The 22,986-nt window shown below is 30.1% G+C and overlaps 1 long non-coding RNA gene across 1 annotated transcript; it reads left to right on the top strand.

The window, feature by feature from the left end:
- Nucleotides 1-3,468: 3,468 nt before the first annotated feature.
- LOC149890547 (uncharacterized) lies at nucleotides 3,469-4,621 on the top strand. The gene is made up of 3 exons (XR_016451023.1): nucleotides 3,469-3,709; nucleotides 4,330-4,408; nucleotides 4,571-4,621. It is a non-coding gene; the product is annotated as an uncharacterized LOC149890547 (long non-coding RNA).
- Nucleotides 4,622-22,986: the final 18,365 nt, after the last annotated feature.

Raw genomic sequence — 22,986 nt, 5'->3', positions numbered from 1 at the left:
CATTATCAGTATCATATATCATTTTCGTATATGCACTCCATAAACTGCTCTTTTTTTAAAAAAATCTTTATTACCAGTTTTAGTTCTACTTCTTCGCTGTGACATGATATAGTAATATCCCAACATACTTCCTCGTTAAATTCAAATGAATTACGAGAAATTTGCTCTATTACCTTTCTCAAGCATTACTCCAATACACATGCAGTCAAAAACAAAATATTTCTCTAAAAGTAGGATTATATTTTTTAAATTAAGATAGATATATTTGTAATTAAAAGTTAGTAAGACATGTATATGCTTTTGAAAATTTGCAATGTTGAAAAATCTTATAAAGTTAAAATCGTGCATCTAGTGTGTACAATTTCAAAATAGTTATAAAGTATAACAATGCATAGTTGTTGGTTAGTTGTCAAAGTTTGAGAATCTTGCAAAGGCTGAGGAATTGGAAATGATATAATAAATGATCCGAATAGTATGCTTTAATTTTTCCCAACACAAACAATTTAAAACAATGTCGATTGTGTGAAGTTTTGATGAAGGAAACTCTGGTTATCAAAAGTTTTTAAGAATTAAGATGAGATCAAGATAAAAAATTCAAAAACAAAACTTATTTTGTTTTCCGAAACCTTTCTACATCAAAACTTAACACTTCCAAATTTTCAAACTGCGTAAACATATTGAACACATTGCCACATTGCATAACTCATGTGGAACAACTGCATCGAATCATATAAATATTCGATATTCCTTTTAACAATGCATGTAATTTTTTTCAATATTCTTTTCCAGAATTTCTAAAAAAACCTAAATGTGTTGAAATCTTCAAACACCCTGGAAAAAATATTTTGATGTTTTTAAACAATCCATTTAATTTGCTTATTTATTGAGCAGCGATAAGTAAACGTTCATAGAGAAGTAAGCCACTTTTGCTGCAAATTACATTTTACAATTTAAATTTTTGAGAAATCAATCTAGTTTCCTTAAAATTTGGCCGCTGTTCTGCATTGTTTAACATTTAACAAAAAATTATTAAAAATAGCTATACGATTTTACAAACAGTTATTCGAATATTCGGATATATATCTAATTATTTCTAAACATTTATTTTCCGAAAATTCTCTCCATTCTCCATATACAATATTTTGTAGCCTCGACAAAGAACTGGTGCATAGTAGTTGTCGTTCGTGAAATACGCGGTATTTTTTAATCATCCATTTTGTTTTTTCTAGATGTTTTTTCAAAGAACAATTGTAGGGTTTTAACTTTTTTTTTGGTCGTTAAATATAAAATGCTTCACTTTTTTAAACTTTATTACCACGCAACTTAAAAGCAATTTTCCCAAGTTGATAATGTTTCCTGGTGACAAACTAACATTCTGCCGAAAAGTCATCTTCTTTGGGAAGTGTAAGCCATTAACAAACTCGTCCAAAGAACCTTTTTAAGATTGTTCTAGTTCCACCTCCAGTGGCTTCTGCCTCCATATCAACACCCAAGGAAGAACTTTACTTTTGAGGCCACGGCCTATCGTGAGGCAGAAGCCACTAGCAGCCACCATCAGAAGATATTTTGAAAGCAAGATAAACTGGAGGCCCCTTCCAGTGGTTGTCCCGCCGAACTATCGGCGTCCTCAAAACTGAATATGTTATACCATGGACCTAAAAGAGATGGAAGTGCAACCTATTGTTTTGCATCAAAGAGACCGCAGAAATCAGCGAACAATGCGAGTTTCCGACAAACTCTAAATTTTCACCCGTCAACAAAAAAAAACTACTAAAATGGCTGCCCACATATTTTAAACAGAAACTCTGATCACTTGGTATTAGTTTAAACTTTTATATCATTTGCTTAATAAGACAGTTCAGGATAGCGTAAGTATTTCACGCGTAGACAAATTATAAAACAAATTACACCAAGATAAAGGAAATAAGTTGTTGGCACGAACAGATTTTCATCATTTTTCCAAGATAAACATTTGTAAACGTGGGAACATTTTCGTGTAAGCAAAGTTCCGTCAATGATAAAATAGACCTGTAAGGATAATTTTAAAATGACTGAAAAAAATGTATAGCGAAATATAAAAAAGCTTAAATAAAATTTTTTATCAAAATCTGGTTTCATTCAACTCCTTGGTCTTTCATTCACCAGCCTTACCTTTGTGTATTTTTTTTAGTATTTTTTTCGACATGTTGCCATTTTTTGCCTCAACTACTCTATAAGCTCCATATTACATATTCCTTTATCCATTATTTTTTTTATTAGATGCATTTCCTAATGGGACTTTTTATAATTCATTTGATAATGCAAAACCTTTTAAAAAATTATTCAAATTTATAATTATCTTGCAAAATGTGGCCAGATATTACATGTTTTGATTATTCATATTTTATATATCAATTTCATATGTCATAAAAAGCACATAACAACCCATTTGTTTTCAATCATATTATGTTAATATTAAATAGTTAGTTATTCTTGCGATTTGCAATAAATTGGCTTTGCTAAATTCTTTGAAACTGTGACAAATTATTTTTTTCTTTATTGCATTTACATTGATTTTATGTATAAGTTATTTAACCTTAACTGTATATATTTCTTTTGTTAAACATTAAAAAATTGAAAATTTTATATTGTTCATAAACTGGAAGTCTACAGCAATATAACAGATGGAGTAGTTCCCTGGACATGAAACCAATATGCTCTAGGTAGCAACAAAACTAGTTGATGTTTTGTATTATTTATTATATCTCCAGTTATACACGTACTAAAAGTAGTTAAGTAAATGATCTCAATTTCTATATCATCATTAGCGTTATTTCTTAAAATATTAAGAATGCCTAGCTATATACAATTAAGCTTAAAACTTGGTTCTATTGCTGTAATCTTCAATAACTAAAAGGAAGCTGATGTGACTGGTTAGACGAGACCAAATACTTTCGACGAGTCCGACAGACTTTAATATAATTTAATTTCTATTGTTTGAAACAAAAGATATATAACAATGCGCAACGAGCATGGTTCGCAAAACAACTATAGGTTGTATGTGCATCTCTTTAAGGTCCATGGTTTTATGGTTTGTTAATGGACGTCAAAAAAGTCTTATTAAATTTATATCTTCCCAGTAAATTTACTCTTTTCCAAATATAATATTCTCTCCGGTAGAATAAATACATTTTTACAGTAAGATGTTAAGAGGTTATTTTCCGGTATTCAAACTTCCAGTTCAAAGGAGTGTAATAAATTTATGTAAATTTTATTTATTTGTAAAATTGTCGATTTACGTCATGCTAATGGCAAAAGACATCGCACTATGTCAGAACGAGGTTGGTTAGACAACGCGACGTTATAACAACGTAGTAATAAGTCGGTTGACATTGGCGATGAAAACACAACTTAAACCCGTCGTCGGTTTGACATTGCTTACCCACTGGGGAACTTTTTACTAACAATACACACATACACAACATATCAAGTTTATTCTTACAGATATCCGAAAACTTCCCATCTAAGGGCTTTAATCATAGCATCAGTGTTACTTTAAATGTAACAAACTGTGACACGGACGGATCGTTTTCAATAGACATTCCAATGAAGTGCTCTTACCGAAATAGCAAAAACATAATATGGAGTCAAGTTAAATCTTATCGGGAAAAGATATTATGTTCAAACAGCAAGTTACCAAAGTTACAAACAAATAACAATACCTTGACAGGTAATCTAGTTTGCATTTAGTTATTTTTTGTTAATTAGGTAGTTGATTTCATTTCATAACATTTTGTCAGTTTTTTTAAACCAATTTTTTCTTAAGTTTGTAAGAAATGTTTACATCAGTGCCGTATTAAGTTGAAGCAATATAAAGATGATGTCCCAGATGGAGTTTAAAGTATTTTACGATTATAAAAGAAGAATATTTTAAAGATAAACTCAGATGAGGCTGTATAAGGGTGGAGTTCCAGCAAGAAACGGAAAGTTTCTATGATTGCAATACATAATTGAACTACCGAGTCAGATGTAAAACAATAGGTTGCACTTCCATCTCTTTTAGGTTCATTCTAATGAAGGTTTTTAAACAAAACAAATTAATTAATATTTCTTAGAGAAATATAATTTTTATGGGTTAAAGAGAAACCTAAAACCTATTTTTTCAGAATCCCTTTAGTACAAAATATTTCGATACATCTTAAAAGATGATCTAAACAAAATTTACAGCAAGGATTTAAACTAAATGTATAAAAAAAGGCACTTTGTTAAAATAAACCTGAAAGAGAAAATCATTTCATTGATCTGCGCTCAGAATTATATGAATAAAATATACTAGTTTTTTTTTTCCAGAAAGTTATGGCCGAGGTATATACTGGGACAAAAGTTGCTCTTGCATTTATGTTTGTATGAGTCAACATGTTGTCAGCAGGTAGGTCATATTTGCTTATCTAACTATACCTTAATTAATTTTTTTTTAAATGCATACTAAAATACTAGCTCAATGACACAGCTACGCACATTTTCTTTAAAACAAATGCAATTTAAGGATTTTGATTATTAAATTTATTTTTCCCCCGATATTTTTCAACAGTATGAAAGCTGCGTGCTATTACTCGAACAATGATGGCGAATAATGGACAGGTAAATTGTATTTATCTAATAAAAGTGAGTTAGAAAACTTGTTAAACAACAATTTAATAATTTTTTTCGCTTGATTTGATTAAGTCTTTTCACATTGACTTCCTGACTGTATGTAAGAAGATTTACACAGGGTAACATTTTAGGTAATTTTAGTCAAAAAAAAAAAAAAAAGAGAATTTAGTTTCAAGAGGAAATTAAGTTTATTCTTTAAACTAGTCTTGCTTTTAGAAAAAATCTTAATTGAACTTATCTGATTTAAAAGATTGCTTAGATTGATTAGGCTACTTAAACTTTTTCATTCGGCAACTAGTAAAGTGATTTAGGAGGATATTGCAACTTGTCGGGTAAACTCGCATTCTTGCCCGCTCATTCTGAACTAAAAACATAAATTTAATTACGAAATCAACAGATTTATCAAAAGATGGTGTGCACGAATCTCCTATGAAAATTTTGATAGAAGTTAATCATTTAATGGTTTAAAAACTATGATAAATGCCCTCAGCAGGTTTTTCGTAAACGTAATTTAGGTTATTGTTTAGGTGAATTTACCACCCTCATAAAAAAGTATAGATTAAAATAGAATAACAAAAAGAATTATTTTTTTTTAATTAGGAACATAACTTCAAGCAAGCTCTCATACAAGATAAAAACCGTGTTATTTATTTTAATTGAAATCATCAGTGGCGCTTAATGTAATATTTAAAGCCCAAAGTTTGTATGAATGAGGGTATGTTCTTTATACAAATATACAGATTCGAATCGACCTGCGCAAAATTTTGCACAGCCCCCTCATTTTTCCAGTGGATGGTCATAGGCTACTTTTCATCCCAAAATTTTGACCCAAAGGATACCTTAATTACTATGGTCATCCTGTTTACTAAACAGGGTACCCCTTGGAGGCAGAATTTCATTAAGTGTCTTACCAAAGGTTGTTCACCAGGGTAGTTTTGTATAGCAAAATTTTCACGGTAGTGTGTTCCTACCCTAGGTTGCCCTAATTATTCCCTGATTATAGCCTGATTACAACCTGATTATACTATGATTCTGCGCTGATTTTTTGCACAGGGTACCCATGGAGGCAAAATCTCACAAAGTATCTTTAGCAAATGTTGTTCACCATGGTTAATTTGTTAAGCAAAAGTTTCACGATTTCGTGGACTTTTACTTGGGTACCCATATTTTGCCCTTATTTTGCCCTGATTTACTAAATTGGGTACCCCAAGCAGGCAGAATTTCACTAAGTGTCTTAATCAAATGTTGTTCTTCGTGGTGAGTTTGTATAACAAAATTTTAAAACTTTACTATATTAGTTAGAGATGCGTTTGTAGCTATGTAGTCATATTTTAAGGAACAAAACTACACTTTACTATCTCAATGTTATTTGTTGGGAACTGAAAATACAAAATTTTAACACTGCACTTTATTAATTAGAGATGTCTTTGAAGCTATGTAGTTACGAATTTTGAAACTAAACCACACTTTGAAAATTTAATGTTAGTTTTTGGTAACCCAAATTTAGTTCTCAAGAAATAACGCTTTGGATTATAATTTTTGGAAAACTTTAGTGTCATACTAACCTTCAAAGAACCAATATAAACTTTTGTTTTTGATACAATGCCTCCTAAAAAAAGATTTCTAATAGGAAGACCCATTTCCGCTTCAAGAAAAATGTTTGCTTCTAGAGCAACTGAACCAGATAAGGATAGAGCAAAGAAGTTAGCTGGAAAATGGAATCATGCTTCAATAGTAAGGGTAAATGAAATTGTTTCAGAAAAGGATAGCAGACTTAAAAGAATGAGTGATCATTCTTCAACCGCCAGGGCAAATGAGACTTCCGAAGAGAGACGATCTAGGCTTACAGCTGTCAAAGAAATAACTGTTTTGAGAAGATCAGTTCTGAATCAAAGCAACCTAAAAAAGATTGATTTTCCTGTCACCCATCTCAATGTTATTAAAAAAGTTTAAACGTTCAGATTGAAAAAATCATTACTCTCTATGCTCACAGTGAAGCTTAAAAGTTTAATGATGAGCCTTCTGGTCTTTGCTGCTCAAATGGAAAAGTGAAGTCACCACCTCTTTTCTTACCACCAGAGCTTCCCGAGAAAACATTAGAAGCTAGAACTACTGCCTTAACCCTACTATGCCGTCGCTAACTGACTTGCACTTGTTACGTTGGGGTCCATACGGACCCCAACTAAATAATTATGTTTTTAATAAAATAATTTTTTGTTTAAAAAGATTAAAAAAGATAATTTTATTCTGTTTTACCAAAAATAAAACATTACTTTGTTATTAACAGAAAAAAATCTAAACATAAATACATACATATATATATATATATATATATATATATATATATATATATATATATATATATATATATATATGCATGTATGGTTTACTTTGCACAGTGTTCACAAAGAATTTTGCTGTGTGTACAGCATACAAAATTGTTACATTTATTACAAGTAGTTCGAACTTTTTTATCAAGTGATCTATTACAGAGCTTGCATCTACCTCGTTTTCTTTTCACACCAAAATTACTATTATCTTTTGCTTTATTTTCATCATTGCTTCTTTTTGTGTTATTTTGTGGATCGTTGAACGACATTGAAGAACTTAATACAACATTTCGTGATGAAATATTTGCAAGTGACTTGCAAATAGAATCGTGTAAGTTTAAAGACAAATTTGGAAGTAACAGTCTTGACTGGAGTTGGTTTGCTACCAGAGATTTACCGAGTTCTTTTAAAAACAATCTTCTGCGATGCGTCTTCTGTTTATTCCATGTAGGATTTAAATGCATCCAAATTACAAAGGCATTAACAGCAGATATGTCTAGGATGTTGTAAAAGATTACCATAGGCCACCTGAATTAAAAAAAATAGACAAATAAATAATAGATTTCATAAATTTATATAGAGTATTGCTATATTTATAATTACCTGCGGGTCATTCTCTTTGTAGAAAAAGTAGAGACCATTTGGTCAAGAGTATCTACTCCCCCCTTCGTTGAATTATAGTCCAGAATTATCTGTGGTTTTTTGTCAGGGCGGTTTGATAACTCTGCATCACGATGATTGCTACTCAGCAGAATGACTGACTTTCCTTTCTTTGGGACATATGAGACTAAAGTCAATTGTTCTTGGTGACCAAACAACGAAGAGTAGACTTCTCGTGTTCGAGCAGGTAAAAATTCTGTAGGAATTTCTTTTTTATTTTTGCGCATCGTTCCAACTAGACTTAATTTTTTCTCCAAAAGTTCTTGTGCAAGTGTTACAGATGTGAAAAAGTTGTCCATTGTAACATTTCTTCCAGATCCTTTTATGACTTCAACTAAATCATGTACTACTCGTTGCCCTTGATTCCTTTCTGGGCCATCCCCATGAACACGACCAGTATAAATTTGTGCATTCAAGACATAGCTGGTACTAGAATCACACAATAACCATACCTTTAACCCATATTTAGCTGGTTTGGATTTTATATATTGTCTAAAAGAACAACGTCCACGAAATGGAACCAGCTGTTCATCAACAGTAACATTTTCATATGGTCTAAAACTATTTGAAAGTGTTTGTACCCAAATGTCAAAAACCTCACGAATAGGTGCAAGTTTGTCATTGCTGCGTCTTAATAATCGAGTTGCTTTGTCATCAAATCTCAAAACTCTTGAAATGGTATGAAAACGCTCACAACTCATTACAGAACGAAAAATCTGCCGGCCATCACTAATGTCCCATAGCTCCTCTGTAGCTTCACCTGCTGATCGATAAACACCTGCTAAAAATAAAAGTCCAAGAAACCCATTTAGTTCATCCTCAGATATTGGTGCCCACTTTTCTTTAAAAACAACTTCACCTTCTTTGTTTGATTTAGTTAGAATTATCTTGAAGATCTTTGGGGTAAAAAAAAGTTGAAAAGCAGCATTTATCGAATCTGTCATATTTATTGCATATGGTGTTAATCCTGGTTTTAATTTCATGACGTTTTGTGCTGCAAATTTTTTAGAATTGTTTAGTCTTTGTTTTTGCCATATTTCATTACTTTTTGGGCACTTATAAACATTTGTTGTATTGCTAACTTCCACTTCAGTTTCAACTATTTCATTAGTATTACCTGGACTTGTTTCCTGAGCTCTATCATTATGTATATTACCTCTTTCTAATACCTGATTTGCACAACTAATTCTCCCTTGACTATTTTTACCATAAATACTGCTAGTACCTCTAACTCCACCACGAGTTCTACATCTTCTAGCTCCTAATACTGGTGTTGACTTATTCTCTACTTTTGGAATTGCAGGAGTATCTACTTGAAAATCAGCATCATCTGATGACTCAGTATATTCTGAGCTGTCTGTTGTTACTTCAACAACTTCTTCTTCCTCTTCATCATCATCAGATATTAACTCTTCTTCACTTGATGAATCTTTATCAAGTGATGCAAACAATAGTTCCTGAGCCTGTTCAGCAGTGTATCTAATACAAACTCTTTTTTTAGTTTCAGCCATAAGTTCTAATATTTGTTATGAAATCTAAATATAGCTAATTTATCTAAAAATATCAAAGAAAAAGATTGAGTTACAAATAAAAAAATAAAAACAGTTTTTAAAAGCATAAGTTATGAAAAACAATTAAGTTTATAAGAAAAACTATGTTGGGGTCCATATGGACCCCAACATCATTGATGTATATTTTGAAAATAACTAAAAAAAGGAAGCAATGTTCAAAAAATATTTTTTTGGTCTTTGTACATCTTCTGATTTTTAACAGATATATAAAATTTTGAAAAAAAATACTAACTACATAAATATATAATGCAAAAACAAACTACTCGTGGGGTCCGTTTGGACCCCAACATAAAAGTAGGGTTAAAGAAGCTCATTTGCGGGCAAAGACTAACTTTGAAAAGCGTAACATGATCATCCTGAAAAAACACAGCATACTCTGAAGGGGTCGGTAGATCAACCCAAGTTATGAAATGGAACCAGGCTATGTGTCAAGAACCTTCTGCCAAACCTGATTGAAGCAACTATCCTTTCTGGGAATGCAACAGAGGAAGTTGTTTTTATACCCAGGATTCCTCTTATTCCAAGTGATCTTTCGTTTAACTTTAAACGGCTTCAGTTCCCAGCTTGTTTGGATTTTGCTTTGTCCATTAACAAATCTCAATCCCAGCCTTTGAAAGTAACAGCAATACATTTGCAAGATTGTTGCTATGCTCATGGACAACTCCATGAAGCTTGCTCCAGGGTTGGATCTCTAAATGATATATCGATCGAGGCTCCAGAGAGAAAAACTGAAAATGTTGTCTACAAACAAGTTTTGGTATGAGAAATGAATGAGACAGTTTTATTTTAATTTGCTTTAGTTTTATTTTTTAATTTTTTATTTAGTGTTGAAAAGAATATTCTAGGAATTCATTTTTTATTAAACTTAGCTTTTTAATGAAATCTTTGCGCTAATACTATTTGATTATTAGTAGTGGAAAGGATAAGGAAAATGCTTAATTGTGACTTTTCTATTCAATTTTTTGGAAAATGATGTTTTTATCACTATACTTGCCGGGTAATGACCAGCAAGTATAGTGATAAAAACATCCTTAGGCACCGCATTTCAGCTTTTTGCAAACTAATAATATTTAAATTTTTATAGACCTGAGTTCGATTGCATATATATTAAACCGTGTGTTGCATTCTTTATATTTTTTTTTAATCATCTTTGATACCTAGCAATTGTAGTATTACAAAAGTCGCAAGCGTAATTTTTTTAACATCTTCGGAGTTCGTGGAGAAAAATAAAAAGTAATTGCTTTATTCGTTATAGAAGTCCATTCAACAATATATTATCGTATATAGTTGCTGCTCATGAAAGGGAATGGTCCTAATTTGAAATCTCTCAAGGAAATTTCAGTAATAACATATTCGGCTATTGACAGCGCAATTGAAATCAAAGTTCTGAAAAACTCGAATTTACTCATATAAAAATTCTCACAGGGAAGTACTAAAAAATTTACGTTATTTTAATATCAAGGTATACAAAGATACCATTTGTGCGAAAAAATCACACAACACCAAGACAAGCTTCGGAGTTAATTTTATGGCACTGGTAATAATTAATTAAAATGCAATTTTAGTTTCACTTGTTAGTCCAAATAAGCGTTACGTAAATCGTTTGGAAAAAACTTTCCATAAAATCTACCATTGTTTTGCAAAATGTCAACTTTGTGTACGACAAGATGATTTGTAAACATAATTTATAGTGCACGAACACAATACAAAAAAAGCAATTTATTTGGTTTTAGAAGTCGAACTTAGCTTCAAATTTTCTTATAATTTTTAAGCAATAATCTTTGGCAACAAATGTTTTTGGTCATTTCCTCCAGCTAAATGCTTTAATAAATTCTATTCATCCTTTTTAAAATTGTTACCCAGCTGATCAGTTGGGTTTTTGTCTTTTGTTTTAATATGACGAAAAACTGTTTATCACTCTGTGTATGAATTAATCCTCTCTATGGTTGCATGTGTTCGTCATCGTATTTGTTAAAACATGGTTTCAAGTTTAATACCTCAATAAACCAATATATAAAATTGAGATATTATGAGAAGAGTTTACCATATTTAATTTCACTTGAAACATGCCCGTTGATTACAATGCTTTTTTAAGCAGTTTTTTTAAAAAATTTTTCACTAAATCTTCTCATTTTATTTGTTTGCATAAATCATTATTTAATCTTGCTTTTTAAGTCTTATCAGTATATTGCAACAAAGTCAAAGATTTTATTCCAGTTTTTAAAATTATTCATTTAAAACATTCTCAAGAGATTAAGTAATTTATTAAAAGCACTTAATAAATCACTTAACTTTAATTTAACTGCCGTCTCGATGTTACCGTTTGCGTGATAAACTGGCAACACTCATTACTTTTAATGTAACAGCAACAATTTCCATTGACACATTCGTTTAAATTTTGTTTAAATTTGAAAGGAGTTTTTGGTAAATCATTTCGGTAAAATTAACTTCATGCATTTACATTATCATAGGTTTGGACGTCCGCATTGGGTCTGTTGTTGGTCATACTTCTAAAAGGAACCTTTACGCAATTCACAGATCTCGAAAGAGCTATCTAATGTTTGACAACAATTATAAGAAATGGTTTGCACTAAACAATAACGATTTTGCCGAAATCTTGAATAATGTAGATTTTAATGCTTTGAAGTACTTAGAAGAAGATCGCGATCAAGTTTTCAACCTCGGAAACAGAGAATGGAAAGGCGGGTTTGTTACTGATTTATTTCTTTCCATTTACATAGTATGAATTGGTTCTTTAGTCAAGGGAAAATATATATATATATATATATATATATATATATATATTAGTTCAATTTGAAAAGAACTTTTTTCCGGATTTGATTGAAATGTTTAAAGATATATTTATTTGTTCCTTAAAACTATTATTTTAGTTAATTCGCATTTTACATAACACTCTAGGAAACGCTGTTGGTTTATTTTTTCAAAATGTTTCTGGCGATCCCTGGATTCAAAGAGTAAGGTGGAATATTTAGAGTGGGAATTTTTTGAATTGAATAAAACTTTTGAGCGGAAAGAAAATGAGAATCAAGAAATCAACACCAGTAGCTTTAAAATATTTAAGGGGATCAACACTGATAACTTAAAAAAGAAAAAAAATTAAGTTTCAATTCAAAAGTCTGTTTGAAAATCTTTTAAACCAATTGAAACGTCATCACATTTAGATCAAAGATTCTGGTAGGAATTCAAAAAATGTTCCTCGTTCGGGACGAAATTACTAATATTTATCAGATTTTGACTATTATGTTTTTAATAGAGCTTTTTTGTTAAACTTCGTCGTAAAAGTTTCTACTTTTTCATGGTTGATAAAAAAAAAAGTAAATTTTTCAGTTGCTTTGTAGAGATTTATGAGACTTTCTTTTTTCGCTTGTTTTTGAAAACCAACTGGTTGGTTTTGGTTACCAACTACAACGTCTTTCAGTTAATTGCTTAAATGTCCTATTGAGAAAGTGAGGGCTGTTACTGCGCAGCTACTAATCTTAATAATCTTATCCCTTATTAACATAAAGTGAAGAAAAGAGTACTTTTTAATTTAATTTTATTTTGGAATGGGGTGGAGAGTGGACATAGTTGCCATACTATACCCTCAATGGGCAGTACAAATGACAACTTATGTTTTTTGTAATATCCCAATCACTTTTAACTCAATTATTTTTACAAAATTATTACTAGTTATTTCTAATGCGTTAGCCGTGTCTTAAAAGTGAGTTATGGATTAGAAACTTTTTTTCCTAATCCTTGGTCTCCCACTAAATATTGGTTTATTGCTAAGGCTGGTTAATGTGGAGGCGCAGTGATTGATATTCAATCAATGCATTTTTAAATCTACATTTCAGATTTGTCTTTTTAATGAATAATTTGTTCGTCATCTCTACCATGTTTTCTATAAACTCATCAGCATGTAAGTATGTTTTTCGCAATGCTTCAGGCAGCCCTTAATAATGTCCTTTACAGTTCTATTAAGTTATATGGTTTTTTTCTCACCCTTCAAAGCATCTGTTTTTATTGTCCTTGTCCTTATCATGCATCTTGTTACTTATTTTGGAGATAGAGAAAACATCGCTAAAATCCAATGGGAAAGAGGTGGTATGGCTAAGAGTGATTATTCATTTATGCTAGAATGCATTTCAAACAATTTTTATCACCGCAAAAGACTCAAAGTTATGTTAATAATACGTCGGTTAACGTAGAATCCATATAAATTAAGACCTTTTGCAGTGTAAAAATTGCTTTAACGGTAAAAAAAGTCAACTCAGTTCACAAGTGGACTCTTACAACTAATGAACAGCTGAGTAAACAAGATCAATACACAATCGTTATTTATACTGGTAAAATAAAATTATCTAGTTTTTGAACCATACTCAAATTTCTTGAAGAAGGCTGTTAATATTCAGATTCGTTAAACTTTTTATTTTTTTGAGACCTTTAAGACGTGAAGCCATTGATCTCTCGTTCCATAGTTAGGCCGCAATGTTAAGTGCTTGGGAAATATTTTCATCTGGCTTGCAGCTCGGAGGAAAAATCAGATCATCTTAGCCATATTCCAACTAAAAGATCCAAATTATAACGTATAAATTAGTTATATTAGTTAAATATAACCGTTTAAGAAGACGAACACATGGATAAAATTTTTTTGAAAGCAAAAACTGGTACTTTGTCGGAACATTTTATGTGCAAAACCAATTGCAATTTCAAAAAGTTGATTCAAAAAAACTTAAAACTAATTTGAGCTTAAGTATTTAAAAAATTAATTATTGTTTTACAATACACAAACTTTAGTAAAATACAAATGCTTCAAAAGATATATCATAAAATCAATATGTAAACTTTATGATGTTTATCGCAGTCACTTATAAAATAACGGATTAGGGCGCTGAAAATTCCATGTCTCACATGAGTACGTTTTTAGAATGTTTAAAGTATCAATATTAACGGACATCAGACATTAGTTTAATAAAACCAATAAATCAGTTATATAAAATTAGCAATCATTAATATACATAAAATTGTTGCTTTCTGAGGAATTATTTTAGAAGGAAGGGTCGCGTTATGATTAAGTTTGACAAAGTTTTGCACATTTTTTTAGGGTTTATTTTTACTTTGGCAGTAGTTTGGCAGTAGGAAATGCTGAGATTTTCACACTATGCTTAAGCCAAGTTAAACTACACTTTAAATTGAAAATCAATATTTTGGTCTATATTATGAAAACGGTACATTTAGCAATTAAACTATTGTTATAAAAATTGTTAGTATTACATAGTAGAACACTCATTTAACCATTATTTTGAAAATAATGATCGAAATCACAGTAATCGGTAAAATTTTGAGGTATAAGTAGGAGAAAACTATCAAAATTTAAACTAAAACTGCCATAAATCCTTAACCAGTTAACCAATTCAATTGAAATTTTATTTAAAGTTTGGTATGGCTATAGGCAATATTTGCACAAATTTATATCATATTGTATAGAGTGGTTCTCATTTTAAAGATGTTTTTATTGGCGCACTATGAAGTCAAAATTTCATTCAACTTGAACATTCAAATTAAATTACTTTCCATAGGCGAAATAAAAAGATTTCAAAATTTGCATCACAGGGTACCTTAATTGGTATGCTATCACCCTGTATAAGTGGCGTTTTTGGGTCAGCTATGTTGGCATTATCACGATTCATGATAACCGTGTATACTAGATCAATCTTTACAACCGAAGTCAATATCTATAACAATATTATGTTTAATCCTGGAAACAAGTTTTTTACTTTCCAAATTTAGCTTCCTAATTTGAGTATATATCCTATATATTACCTATATTTGATCTAAAGCTAGGTCTCAGTTTACTTTCTCATCATCCATAATTATGCAATAGAGTTTTCCTGTAAACAACAAAATAAAAAAAGCTGATTTATTTTGAAAAGAGTTTTTGCTCAGTCTTTATAATAACCCAACCATTTTAAAAAAACCACGTTAAAGAAAATATTTGAACTCTATACCAAGCTACCATAATAAACTCTGAAGACGGATTTTCTACTCTAACACATTCATGTATTATAAAACAAAAGAGTCAAACATCTTCCATGGTTCACAGGCCCAAGTTTTGTGGTTGCATGTGTTTTGGAGACATGGTCTGTACTTAAAGCAATAGTTCATTCATATATTTTTCTTTAATTATTATTTAAATCAGAAATATCAGTTTCGTCAACAAACAATTGAATTTCTGAATTAATTTAATAAAAACTTGTTATATGTATTAAATCTTCTGAAACAGTTGAACAATCTAAACTTTTATATTAATCAGATCGTTTGTTTTTCCATCAAATAAATTGATTATTTGTCTAAATGATAAATCATTTTAGTGGAGTTAACGTCCCACTAAATTCAAGTTTCTATTGCTTTTTTTTCTTAATAATTAAGTGATGATCTGAATAAGAAATGTAACTTGAATTTTCAAGAACTACAGTTTCACAAGTTTCCAAGCTGTTAAACTCTTCTTGAACTACTCCAGTTAAAATTGCTTTAGTAATTCCTGCTTCATTTATTAAAATTTTATGCGAGAAATATTGTCTTGCCTTCATTACATTTTCTGCAGTATATATACGAATACTTCTTCAATCCCTGATATTTTTATTGGTTCTCCTTCCAATTTGTATTTACTTTTGTGAACAAGTGTTACTTTAACTTTTTTTATCATTGTCATGGTCCATTCTAGGACTTTGTTGATACAACAGAACATTTGAGAATCTTCCATAGAACCCTCTAGATATATAATAACGTTCCGGAATATTCTGTATCTTCTAGGAACTTTCTGTTTTACTATAAATATTATGTTTGTGATACTATTTGTATTTTATTGGTATTACTGAATCAAAAATAAAAGCTTTACTGAAATCGAACTTTTCTTTGGATCTGTCAAGAAATATAACAATCATCAACTCCACTAACATTTAATTGAAAAATCTCTTTCTAATGTTCAATACCAACTTGTTCTCCCATTCGATAACTTCTCATTAAAAACTTTCTTTTCAGTAACATTATTAGTTCTATTAGAAACTTTTACAATGCCATAGTCCATTAGTAATACTGTCCTTACTTGAGCAGTAGCATTGGTGCTAGCTTCAAAACGTATTTCTAAAAATATACTTTTAAAAATTCAAAACTTGAGGAATATTTTTCACTATACCTGTAATTTTATGTGCTACTGGCAGTTATACAACGTAACGTCTATAAAATGACCAAAACTAATGACTTGAAATATTATCAGCCAAGAGAATCTTCAAAAGTTTTTTATTAAATTGCAGTTAATATGTAATGAATAATAGCCTTACTAAGTGAAACCGAAAAAAAAAAAAGAAATGATATTATAACTTTGCAAAGAACAAAATAAAAGATCAGTAAAGCAGCCTGCTATTTTAAAAGGTCATCAGCCATTCCACATATAGTTGGTAAACCATTTCAATCGGGCTTATTTATGAAGCAGACTTTCTTTTTTGTGTTTTGTTAAATGATCATAAAACAATTATTTTTAAGAAATACTTATAACTATTTTTTTGTAAAATTAATTCATATAAAAATATTTAAGTTTATGTAATAACATAAACAGCATTAACAGAAGATGGTTCTATATAAAAAATGATTAGCTAGTTTCCCTAGCTAATGTATATAATAAAAGGAATAGTATAAAAGATTTATTTATGCATAGACGAAGTCTACACAAGGAAAAAACTCGGTTCGAGTAAATTTTCACTTTTCATTACAAAATTATCAGTTGATTCATCTGCTCTAGTCAAAAAAATAAATTTTCACCTAGATTTATAATTTAGAACTTGACTCAAAAGTTTCCAGAGATATTAAACATCAATTCTTTTCCAATTTTGAATAAAAGCGTAAAAAATGTATTTTCACATTTTTACTCAATATTTAATGCTTGATTACTTTATTTGCGCAGCAGATCAATACTTTATCATCTTTTGCTATTCTTTAAAGTTTTGAAAGACCTAGTGTTTCCTCGTAATAAAATTAAAAAATTATTTTTCGAAGCTGTCATCATTCAAAATATTTTTCTGGAATTTGAAAAGTATTTTTGGGAGTAGGGGAACCTGTTTTACCTTTGACCACGTTGTACTTGTAGTCACTCCGTCCTGTTGGTCTACTATTATCGTTTTGCAAAAACGTGAATTGCCATTTGAGATATTCGTCCATAACCACTCTTATAACCGTAAAATATTACGTTTAGGATAGATTGTGTTGATCCACGAGGTAAATTTTATCTCATAAAAAGTAGATAGCCATGTTTATCTTAATTTGATAACAAAACTGTCATAAATTGTTGTTTGGCTAAAGTATATTGTTATAAACATTAACCAACATCTTTTTTTTTTTATGGAAAAGTTTATATGATTGTTTCTTATCCTAAATGGGGTTTGAGATTATAATTATTAAAGAAACCTATCTCTAGTACCTTTGACCAGCTAGGTCGTTGTACTTTTGACTGGTTGATATTGCGCTTTGACTTCTTGCGAACTTTAGGAGGCCGCTTTTATGAAAATTTTCATTAAGATTATGAACCATTTGTAATTGCTCTTACATGTAAAAATAATCGGAAAGCGTATGTTGTAAAATTTAATTTTTTGGATTAATTTTATCCAAGTAGCAACTTTTATATGGCCCGACAATGGTGCAGGCCTGGGTGCGGAACATGGCCGGACAGGGCTTGCCATGCACATTGCCTTAATTATGGTCCAGGCCTGGCTAGCCATTGCAGGCTCTGGCGTTTCAACGGGTCACCACTGGTAAATGCTTAAAGGTCCTATACAAGCCCATAGATATACCAGAGCCGAATCATTGACGGCCCAAAAAGAGTAAATGGCTATTATTATAACCTTCCTCCTCATCAGTTGAATATATTGCATGTACATATTACTCAAAAATGAAAACAAAGTTTTAGATTTCTAATTTATTTTATTTAAATTATTAAAGCCTGCCATTTAAATGTTCCTTATAAATAGAATAGAGAAAAAATCATTAAGTTAAACCACTCTTTTCGACTTGTAAATTTAAAACAAAATGAATATAATTGCTTAATCAAAATAAAACCAAATTCGATGAATAAATGCTATTTTAAAATCTTGTAAAGAAGAATACGTTAATAAAAATAAACTATTTTTGACTTAATTATTATATTATGTAAAATGTAAATTATTAATATAATATATATGATATAAATTAAGATATAAATTGATACAATTATAACATGCAGTAAAATTAAAAAGATTTGATTTACATATATTTAAATTTCTTCAAATATGTTTAAAAGCGGCTACCTATTTTACAATTTTTTAAATTATTATTGATAACTTATCTGTGTCATGATCAAAATTCCTTAAAGAAACATTTAGAAGTAAAATGTATAATCAACCCGTTTTCATAATATATGCCAGGTTGCAATTATAGCAACCATACTACCAACGAATGATATTTAACAATGTTCAAAGCTATTTATCTCAGCAGACTTTCTTATGGCTATTTGTTTTCTGCCACCGTTAGGATCAGTAGCTCCTGCCAAATAGTGAACAACGGCTTTTTGGATATCATTTTCAGATGCACTTTTGGTTGGACCATTTTTTCTTAATGCTCCTGCGAATATACATCATCCTTTGTAGTTAAATACAACACATTAATTGTTACTAAATATAATGCTAAGAATAAAATATACATTATATGTTATGAAAAAATGTATGATGCATATAAGTTTATATCTTTAAATGTTAATAGTTGTCCCTTAAATTTAGGAATAACCCCTTCTAGTTTAAGATATAAATGCATGTAAAAAGACATTTATATAATAAATTTTTTGAATAAAGAAACATTTTAATCATCTGCTATACCTTTTTATCAATATTTTATATCGTTATACTTACTGTTTTGCTTACTAATATTTGAAATTTGAATTTTTTGCAAATGCATATAATAAATTACTATGTTGGCAGCTCCTAACAGTTGTAAGTTGGTAAGCAATTATCATTTTAGACCTACATAATAACTAGATTTCTTTGGACTAATTTCAAAACTTAGATACTCTTTCTTCACTACTATTTAAAAAAAATAAATCTAAACAAACTAAAAGTAAAAGTTATACTCAATCTTCCTGAAAACTTGTTCCTTATTTTATCATATTCGAAAAATAGAAAAACAGAAAAGGTAACATGCAACAAATTATTGTCAGAATATGTTTAGTTAATCAAAAAATATATATATTTGTAATAGAAATTTATGTAAACATTTTTGAGAACAAAATGTTATGTTAAACAAAAAAACAGGTTTTATTTGAAACTTATATATTTACTAACATTTGAACTCAAGATGTAAAACTTCGTTACAATCAGTTTTGTAATTTTCACATAAGCGTTCGTTTATTTCGTCGCCATCTCGAGAGTCCAAAACAGGCTTCGAAAAAATTGCCGTATACACCATTCAGCTATGTTTTGAGCAGTGGTCCAGTTGTGGTTAACCAGCTCTGGCGTGCCATCTGTGTACATACAGAACTGTGCAAAAGAAAGTAGCACCTAAGAGAATTTTTATATATTCAAGATAAAATGTCAAACAAAATGAAATTAAAACAAAGATATATGTACAAACATATTTTTTATTAAATTGTGTAATATAATACAAGTTTTATTAAAAACATTTAAATTTATAACTATACATAGAGACTTAATTAATATTTAGTGTGACCACCATTATTTACAATAACATCTTGGAGCCTTTTAGTTATACTTTTATACAGATTTTCAATAAATGTGGTGGGGATATTATACCATTCTTCTTTTAGAAAATTCCAAAGTTCATTTACATTCTTTGGCAAACTTTCCATCTTCTTTCTGTCTAAGTAGTCCCACACATGTTCGATTACGTTCAAATCAGGGCTCTGATGAGGCCAAGGCATGGTTTTAAGCACTCCCTCCTCTTCCAGATTTGACAAACCATTTTTAACTAATTTGCAAGTATGTTTGGGATCGTTTTCCTGTTGTAGGATAAAATAATCCCCAATCAGTTGTCGTCCAGAAGGCACAGTATGATTATGTAAAATATTTTTATATTTTTCACCTGTAAGCTTTTCTGTTATTCTAACAATGTCCCCTACCCCTTTTATTGAAATACACCCCCAAACTTGAATATTCCTCCCAACATGTTTGATAGTTGATGCTAGACATGGCTCTTTCAATGCCTCTCCCTTTCTTCGCCTAACATACTGACATCTATTCGTCCCAAATATTTGAAATTTAAATTCGTCTGTAAACAATACCTTCTCCCATTGATTTTTCTGCAACTCTTTGTGCTCTCTGGCGAACTTTAATCTTTTTTCTTTATTACCTTTGCGTAGTAAAGGTTTTTTAATAGCTACACAGCCTTTTAATCCAGATTTTATTAGAGATCGTCGCACAGTAGATGCATGTACTAAAGTTCCACTAGCTCTTTTAAGATCTTGAACGAGTTCTGCGCTTACTTTCTTGCGATTTCGTAGCGCTGTTATTTTTAAAAACTGTTCATCACATAGGCTTAACTTCTTGGGACGACCAGACATCTTTTTATCCACTACATCACCAGTTTCATTATACTTTTTAACTATTTTTTGAACTGAGGCTCGTGAACAATTCACACGTTTGGCTACTTTAACTTGACTATAGCCCTCTTCATGTAAATCAATGATGCGATTTCTGTCATTTATTGATATCTTTGGCATTTTATTAGTACTGAAAAGTAATTTTATTATAAAACAAAACTTTTGAAAAAAAAAAAATCTTTTTAGACGAAAAAATCTGTAATTAACGCGAGAACACAACAGTAACTAAAAATTCTTCGCCACATTCTTATTTATCAAAAAATATATAACAATAATAAATTTAAACAAAATAAATAAATAGTGCAGTGATTGATGTAATCAATTTCTAGAGTTGATCCTTTTCCGCAATTAGCGATTGTAATCCCGGGATCCCGGCCTTTTTTATAATCCCGAAATCCCGGGATTGTCTAACATCAATCCCGGGATTTCCTATAAGATCAAAAAAAACAAAGCGTTATGAAAGAATATATAAAAATAACAACAATTTTGCGTATCAATAAAATAATTTTTATTAGTTATAAAATTGTAAAAGTATTGTATTTTCAATTGATTTAGAGAAAAATAAAAGAGAAAATTTTCGCACTATGTCATGTTGGTTAACATATTGTGAGGAGGGAAAATGATAAAATTGAAAAACATTATCTTTAAGTTTTACCCGACTCAAGCTAATAACATTGGAAGGAAGAAAAGAGTGAGTTAACCAAGAAAAGACGTACATACAGAGACTTATTCATCATGTCGTATAAATAAAACACGAGAAAACTAATGAAGCAAAAATAAAAAATAACCATTAAGAAAAGACGTACATACAGAGACTTATTCATCATGTCGTATAAATAAAACACGAGAAAACTAATGAAGCAAAAATAAAAAAATAACCATTAAGAAAAGACGTACATACAGAGACCTATTTACCTGTCAAGTAAACTAATGAACTATAAAAGCTCAAAAAAAAAGAAAGAATCTGGCAGAGAGAGTGTGTTTTTTTGGGAAGACAGTTTTTAAAGAGAGCTTTTATTGGGAGAGTTAAGAGAAGAAGAATTAGAGTTTTTAAGTGAAGTCTTTGGGAGAAGAGAAAGAGTTTTTGAAGAAGAGATTTAAAAGAGAATTTTAAGAGAAAGAGTTTTAAGAGATTTAAAAGAGAATTTTAAGAGAAAGAGTTTTAAGAGACTTAAAAGAAGAATTTATGAGAAAAAGAGTTTTGAAGATTTAATAAGAAATTTATGAAAAGAATTTATGGAAAATTTAACAAGAAACTTATGAGAAGAATTAAAGGAGAATTTAAAAGAGAACTTTATGAGGAAAGTTGATTATTAATATTATTGTTGATATTACTATATGCGTAAAATATTGTTATTGAAAAGTTTGATGCTTTACTGCTCACCTTAGCATATCTGCGCCACTAGATTTACGTCACACAAATATAAGAGTGCTTACCGTTACACATCAATAGAACATTTGTTGAGTTTTGTAGTATAGAATATACTGAGGACGGCGAATGTAAGTTAAGCCTTTTCGATTAGACCTTGCCCATTCCTTACCAAACTATTCTCAAACCTCGCCCTTACCTAACCAAGTACTTCCCAGACCATCAACCTAGTTCCCAACCTCCATATACCTAATCCAGACAACAATAACACTAAACCCAAACTTCCCCTTCCCCTTCCCATTCCCCTTCGCCTTTACTGCAAAAGAAGAAAACATAAAATAACAATAAATATAATTAAAACTCCACTGTCCTCACAATATACACTATTTAAAAATTGAATACAATCTGATTTAAATAATAAGTTTGTAAGCAATTAAAAGTATAATAATAATATGCTTGCTTGCGATACTAGACTTAGTATCATTTTATATTTCGGTTTATATTTATTTTATAATAAATCGTTATGTTATACGAATTTACGTTGTAAAAAGTTATTTATGTAAACACTTTTAAAATATTCGCGTTAAATTAGTTAGATTTTTTAATACCTTAGTTACTATTATTAATAATTTTTAATAGCCTATTTAGTAGTCAGTTTTTTCAAACTGAAGAAAAGCGCTTTTCTTATAAGGTAGAATCTTAAAATTAAAAAATTAAATCAGCATGTCGTATTTTGATTTTACAATTAAAAGTAACTCAGCTGTTTGGCAATATTTTCTACGGGATGAA

Source organism: Hydra viridissima, unplaced genomic scaffold, assembly GCF_058129835.1.
Source record: "Hydra viridissima isolate aposymbiotic clone 2 unplaced genomic scaffold, HvirCarnegie_v1 scaffold_3, whole genome shotgun sequence".
NCBI lineage: Eukaryota > Metazoa > Cnidaria > Hydrozoa > Anthoathecata > Hydridae > Hydra > Hydra viridissima.
This window is presented reverse-complemented; position numbering and strand designations above follow the sequence as displayed.